We start from the raw sequence: 5,669 nt of genomic DNA on the forward strand, positions 1-5,669 counted from the left end.
TCTCGAAATACAAAGAGTACTGAAACTTGGCATATTTCGTGGCATTCTCGTTAAAGATCACGTTGCCACGTATCGAAAGTGAATTCAGGCGGGAGGATTTGAATTTCGAAACACTCTGTATAACCGAACGAGGACAGATGGCGCCCAAGGATTCGAAGCGTATGCATGTGAAGCAACATGACATTTCATTAGCGTAGGACCGTTATGGTCGAATTAGTATAAATAAGGGTCTTAGTATCAGGATCAATTGTGTTCATTTTGTAAAAATCACTCACAAAATTACTCAAGTATCAAGTGTTCAGAGAAAGAGTTCGCTGAGAAATGTACGTATGACACCAACACCACTTTTAACACATTTGTATTTTTCTTTATTCAAGTATTTTTCCAATTCCTTCATCTTTCGTTTAGTTTTAATTCAAAGCCTTTTACATTCCGTTATTTTACATTCTTGTACTTTACATTCCTGTATTTTACATTTCTGAAATTTACATTTCTTTTATATTTTTGTCAAAGTTATATTTACGTGTCTAACAAGTTTATTTCGCAAGATTAGTCACACGATCACACCATAAACGATTTTCGAAGTAAAAGCCAACAAAATGAACCAAATTATATCAAAAGACAATTATTTGACTATGTCCTAGGATCAATCTAATCGATCCTGCAAGTAACCAAAGTATCAATCTAGTCAAAGTTATTAATTTCGTCAATCAATTTCTCTTATTCAAATATTCAATATATTTATTATTGAGGCAATTTAATACTCTTACATAAATCTTCATCATAAAGAAAGAAATATAGATGAGAGAGAAAGTAACGGTTCCTCTTCCTTCTCTCTAGATTCTTTGGTTCTTTTCTAGTTTTTTCCATGGAGTGGTAGCGTCAGGCAAAGAAAATTTACAAGAATTTACCACCTAAATGGGACTGCTTCCCACATGGAGGGAGACAAACGGGTTTAGGGGTATTGATATGTTTAAGTTGTTCGGATGTGTGGGTGAGGTGGTGGAAGTGGTGATTCCGCCTAGACGTAACAGATTTGGGAAGCGGTTTTGATTTGCAAGATTTAAAGAGGTGGTTGAAGAGAGGATGGTAGCTGTGAGGCTTGATAACATTATGATAGATGGAATAAAAATCCATGCCAATCAACCTAGGTTTCATAGAAGTGGAAGGCATGAGAGTTCAGTGGTGTTTCAAAAGCGAGAGGAGGGGCGTAAGGAGGTTTTTCCGGGTTTCTCTAATCGTTGGGTGGAGAGGTCCTTATCTTTTGTTGACGTTGTTCAGGGGGAAAGTAAGAAGATAGATGTTCAGGTGGAGAAAGTCTTTTTCAGCTATTCCTCTGGTACAGATCTTAAGAATAGATGGAAGAAGGCGTATATAGGGGAAGTTCTGTTTCCAGGTGACTCATATAATATCCAAACTCATCTTGATATTGAAGGTTTTTTCTCGATCAAGGTCCACCCGATGGGAGCTAATCTTTGTTTTCTTGAGGAGATGGAGGAAGGGATTATTAAAGAGTTATTAGAGGATGGGAAATGGTGGTGGCAACAGTGGTTCAAATCGATTAAACCGTGGCAAGAAAACGATATCGATACGGAAAGGGTTGTGTGGATTAGGTTTATGGGGTTCCTTGTCATGCCTGGAACAATGATTTCTTTGAATCCTTAGCAAACCGTTTAGGATCTTTCATCTGTTTGGATGAGAACACTATGTCTGGAAGTAACATGGATATAGCTCGGTTTATGGTTAGGGTCAGTTTCGGTTTTACCATACCAGAGATGTTGAAGGTATCTATAGATGGAACTTTCTTCTCCCTTAATCTCCGGGAAGACTCGTATGGTCTGCTTCGTATAGTAGCTCAGAAAGTGCCCGTTCAGAATAAGAATTCTTCCTCTTCGTCGAGTTCTGCGGACTTCTTGAATCCTGAGATTAAGGAAGATGATGAGTTAATCTCGGAATATTCCTTTGGTACAAAGGTCTCTGGAACAGAAGGTGTTCATAGCTCTGAGGATGAAAATACAAAGTAGGCAAAGGAGGAGGCTTCCCTCAAGTTCAAAGCGAAAGGTACCTGTCCAGATCTCTCTGAAAGCTCTGACAACTTTTTGGGGAGAGGGTCTAAATCAAAAGAGGCGGATGAGACCTTTGATGGTGCTTTACAGGCTTTTTTAGAGGATAAAAAGAAGAAGCAAGTGTTTAACCAACATATTTTGTCTTTATCTTCTGAACACACGTTTTGTCAAATTAAGGATTCATGTGGTGGAGTGTCGGTTCAGCAGAATTTCCTTAGCGGTAATACTATTTCAAAACCCTCCCTTTTTCTGTTCGGAAACGAGGCGGCTGTTCCTAGAAGGGTTTCTTGTGATGCTTTTTTATTAAAAAATCATGGTGATCAGTGCATTTTAATGCACATTCTTTCATATTTGTACTAAGCATTTCTATGTTTTTTCTTTATTTATTTTTATGTTTTACAATGTTTTTATATTTCAGTTTATTTTTATCGTTATTTAATTTTCGTATTTTATTTTCAGCTTTGACAGCTTTCACTGAAACAATCATAACTGGAGTTCCGGGAGTCCGATTGAGGCGTTCTAATAATCGCCGGAAAGCTAAGAGAAAGAGCTACAACTTTCGTGTTGGAGTCAAAGTCAGATTCAGAGCGCATATTTTCCAGAATTTCATTTGAAGCTGCAGCATTAGTTTTATTTAGTTTTGGATCGTTAGTTTTGGGCCTGGATGATGTTTGTTTGACCCAGTTGGGTTATGACCCGAATTTCCTTTTGTTTTCTCTTTAGTCGAGGTTTGGCCGTACAGCGACGATTCACTTTTACACTATTCACGAAAAAAATACTCTGAGTTCTGTACGATTTCATGGAGAACTAATTCGTCTGAGTCGATCTACCGTGTTCAGGTTCTAATACTATGAGATTACTATAATTTTACAATTTAATTTCTATTCCTTTCAATGATATTTTGTATTCTTGTATGCTTAATTCAATTGTATGAAATATATTGATTCAATTTGGTTGATTGTATGATCCTAACATAGACGCGTTATGTTTGCTTAATTCGTACCGTGTCTGATCGATCGTGTTTGCTTAATTCATGATAATTTATCCCGTTTGCTTAATTCGGACATTAGGATCGCACATCTCGCAAACCTCACCGCGCTTGTCATTGAGTTTGCATCCAAATAGGATTAGAATCCGCTTAGGATAGTGAAGTTATAGTAATCGATGATTGGTAGGAACTGAATCGGTAGATTGGCTTATCCCATAATCACTTATTTTCACAACAGCTTATTCTTAGAATCACTTATTTTAAGAACTTTTTTTTAATTCGACCACCAAACAAACCCCCCCTAATTTCGATTTCGGTTAGTAAATTCAAGAATCCTTGTGAGACGATATTCGAGTCACTTGTCGCTATCTACAGTTTTATTCAAAATAACTCGTTTTTGATCCGCGTGCGACAGCGGATCAAATTGGCGCCGTTGCCGGGGATTCTTGTTATTATTAATCGTTTTTAGAGTCATAGGTTTAGTGTTATCGCGTTTAGGCCGTAGTTTCCTCACAGTTTAGGTCAGTCCGCGTTTAGAGTCGAAAAAGTCAGTTTTTGCAAAAATTGTATTCGTTTGTAAAACATTTTTGCCTACTGGAAGTAAAAAAATCGTGCGATCAACACTCCCTTACTCTAGAAGAGTAAGGGAATTCGACCCAAAATCGCCAAATTCATCGTTTTTCTATTTTTAGTGAATTTTTTACTGTTTTCATAGAGTCGAAAAAATCCAAAAAAATTCCCAAAATTCTTATTTGTCTTAATTAGATTAAATTTAGTGTTTTTATATTTTTATGAATTTATTTTAACCGTTTTTCTTCTTTCTATTTGTTTCTGCCTGTTTGGGACATAGTTGGTATTTCTGTGTTTGTTGATAACATGGCTGAACAAAGAACCTTAAGGCAGTTGGCTGCTCCTGATGCAGACTTATGCATTGAGTATCCTGATGTTGATGTATCTTTTGAATTGAAATCTGGATTAATACATTTGTTGCCTAGGTTTAATAGTTTTGCAGGTGAGGATCCGCATAAGCATCTGAATGAATTTCAGGTTGTGTGCTCTGCACCTTCCGAACCTTCACTAGAGGATATTGTCAAACAAATGGCTGCAAATAATCTTCAGTATCAACAGCAAGTAGATTCTACTCTCCACACTTTGCAAACACAGATTGGACAACTTGCCACTTTGATGAATGCCATGCAGCAAGCTCAAGGATCAAACCAACAACGCTTGGAAGAGCATTCTGTTTTTCAAATAGATTTGCTTTCTGAAAATGTTGATGATACTTGTACTGATTTGTTTGCAGATGATTTTCCATCATTGTCTGGTTTTGATGATGTTTACTCTTGTGATGTTTGTACTGACACTAAAATTTGCTCTGTTTGTGCTGAAATTGAGGTTGCCTTGCAAGTTGATATTCTTACTACAGATGAGGTTGCAAATAAAGTTGTTCATGTAGATGAAGCTCTCGACACCCCGGCTGCCCGGAAAATATCATTTATAGAACAACCACATTCCCAAGAGCTGAAACCAATTCCTCAAAAACTTAAATATCCTTATTTAGAGATGAATGAAAAACTTCCGTTTATAATTTTTTCTAAACTTTATTTTGATCAAGAAAGTAAGTTTTTGCAGGTTTTGAAGAAGCATAAGAAAGGAATTGGATGGACCTTGGATGACATTTATGATATTAGTTCGTCCATGTGTGTGCATAGGATCTCACTTGAAGATGTAGCAAAAGTAGTGAGGCAGCCCCATAACCTTTGGTTCCTTGATGTTGTGAAAGATGAGAGCACCTTCACGTGCCCATTTGACACTTTTACTTTTAGAAGAACATTCTTTGATCCTGGAATAAAAGGCGAAGGAGCTAAACCACTTTCTAAGGATGATGAGCATTACCGAAAGCTACTCCATGAGAGTCCCAGTTTGGAAGAAGAGAATCTAGAAGATCTCTCTTTGGGAAAGGCAGCTTATGTGATCACTTATCCTCCATGACTCATCGGGTGTGTTCTTTCCTTTCTCTCATTCTTATTTTATATTTATGTTCTTTCATTGAGGACAATGTATGTCTTAAGTGTGGGGGAAAGAATCATTTATTTGTTTTGTTTTCTTTAAAAAAAAAATTGTTCTTTGTTCTTTGTTTTCTTATTTTATTTTTCATTTTAAAAAAAAAATAAAAAAAATGCATCGTTTTGAAAATTTTAGGCTACAGACTGACTTGAGTCGAGTTTGTGGAGACTTGGGAAAAATTCACAAGATCGGTATCGTTCTAACACCGTAAGTCTCCTGCATACGGAAATTGATTTGAATTTGTTATTATGTTTTAGCCTTAATTTCTCATTCTTTGACAGCTCTTGAGTAGTTTATTTCAGCATTCGGCACCATCTCTCACACACTTTACGCAGGGAAGCCGATGAATATAAGTGAGTGTTCCGAAAAAAAGAGAAAAGAAAAAGGTAATACACCTTCTAAGTTTGGTGATCCTCACCGGTCACTTAACCCAACGGTTGTGGAACCTTCAAAAGAAAAAGTTGAAAGCAAGACTCTTTATTAGTTGGTTCAGCGGTTTCTGGTGCTGAACTTGGTAGGGAGGATTACGGTCCGATCCCCCGCAACTA

This window comes from Vicia villosa, linkage group LG2 (genome assembly GCF_029867415.1).
Source record: "Vicia villosa cultivar HV-30 ecotype Madison, WI linkage group LG2, Vvil1.0, whole genome shotgun sequence".
NCBI classification, from domain to species: Eukaryota; Viridiplantae; Streptophyta; class Magnoliopsida; order Fabales; family Fabaceae; genus Vicia; species Vicia villosa.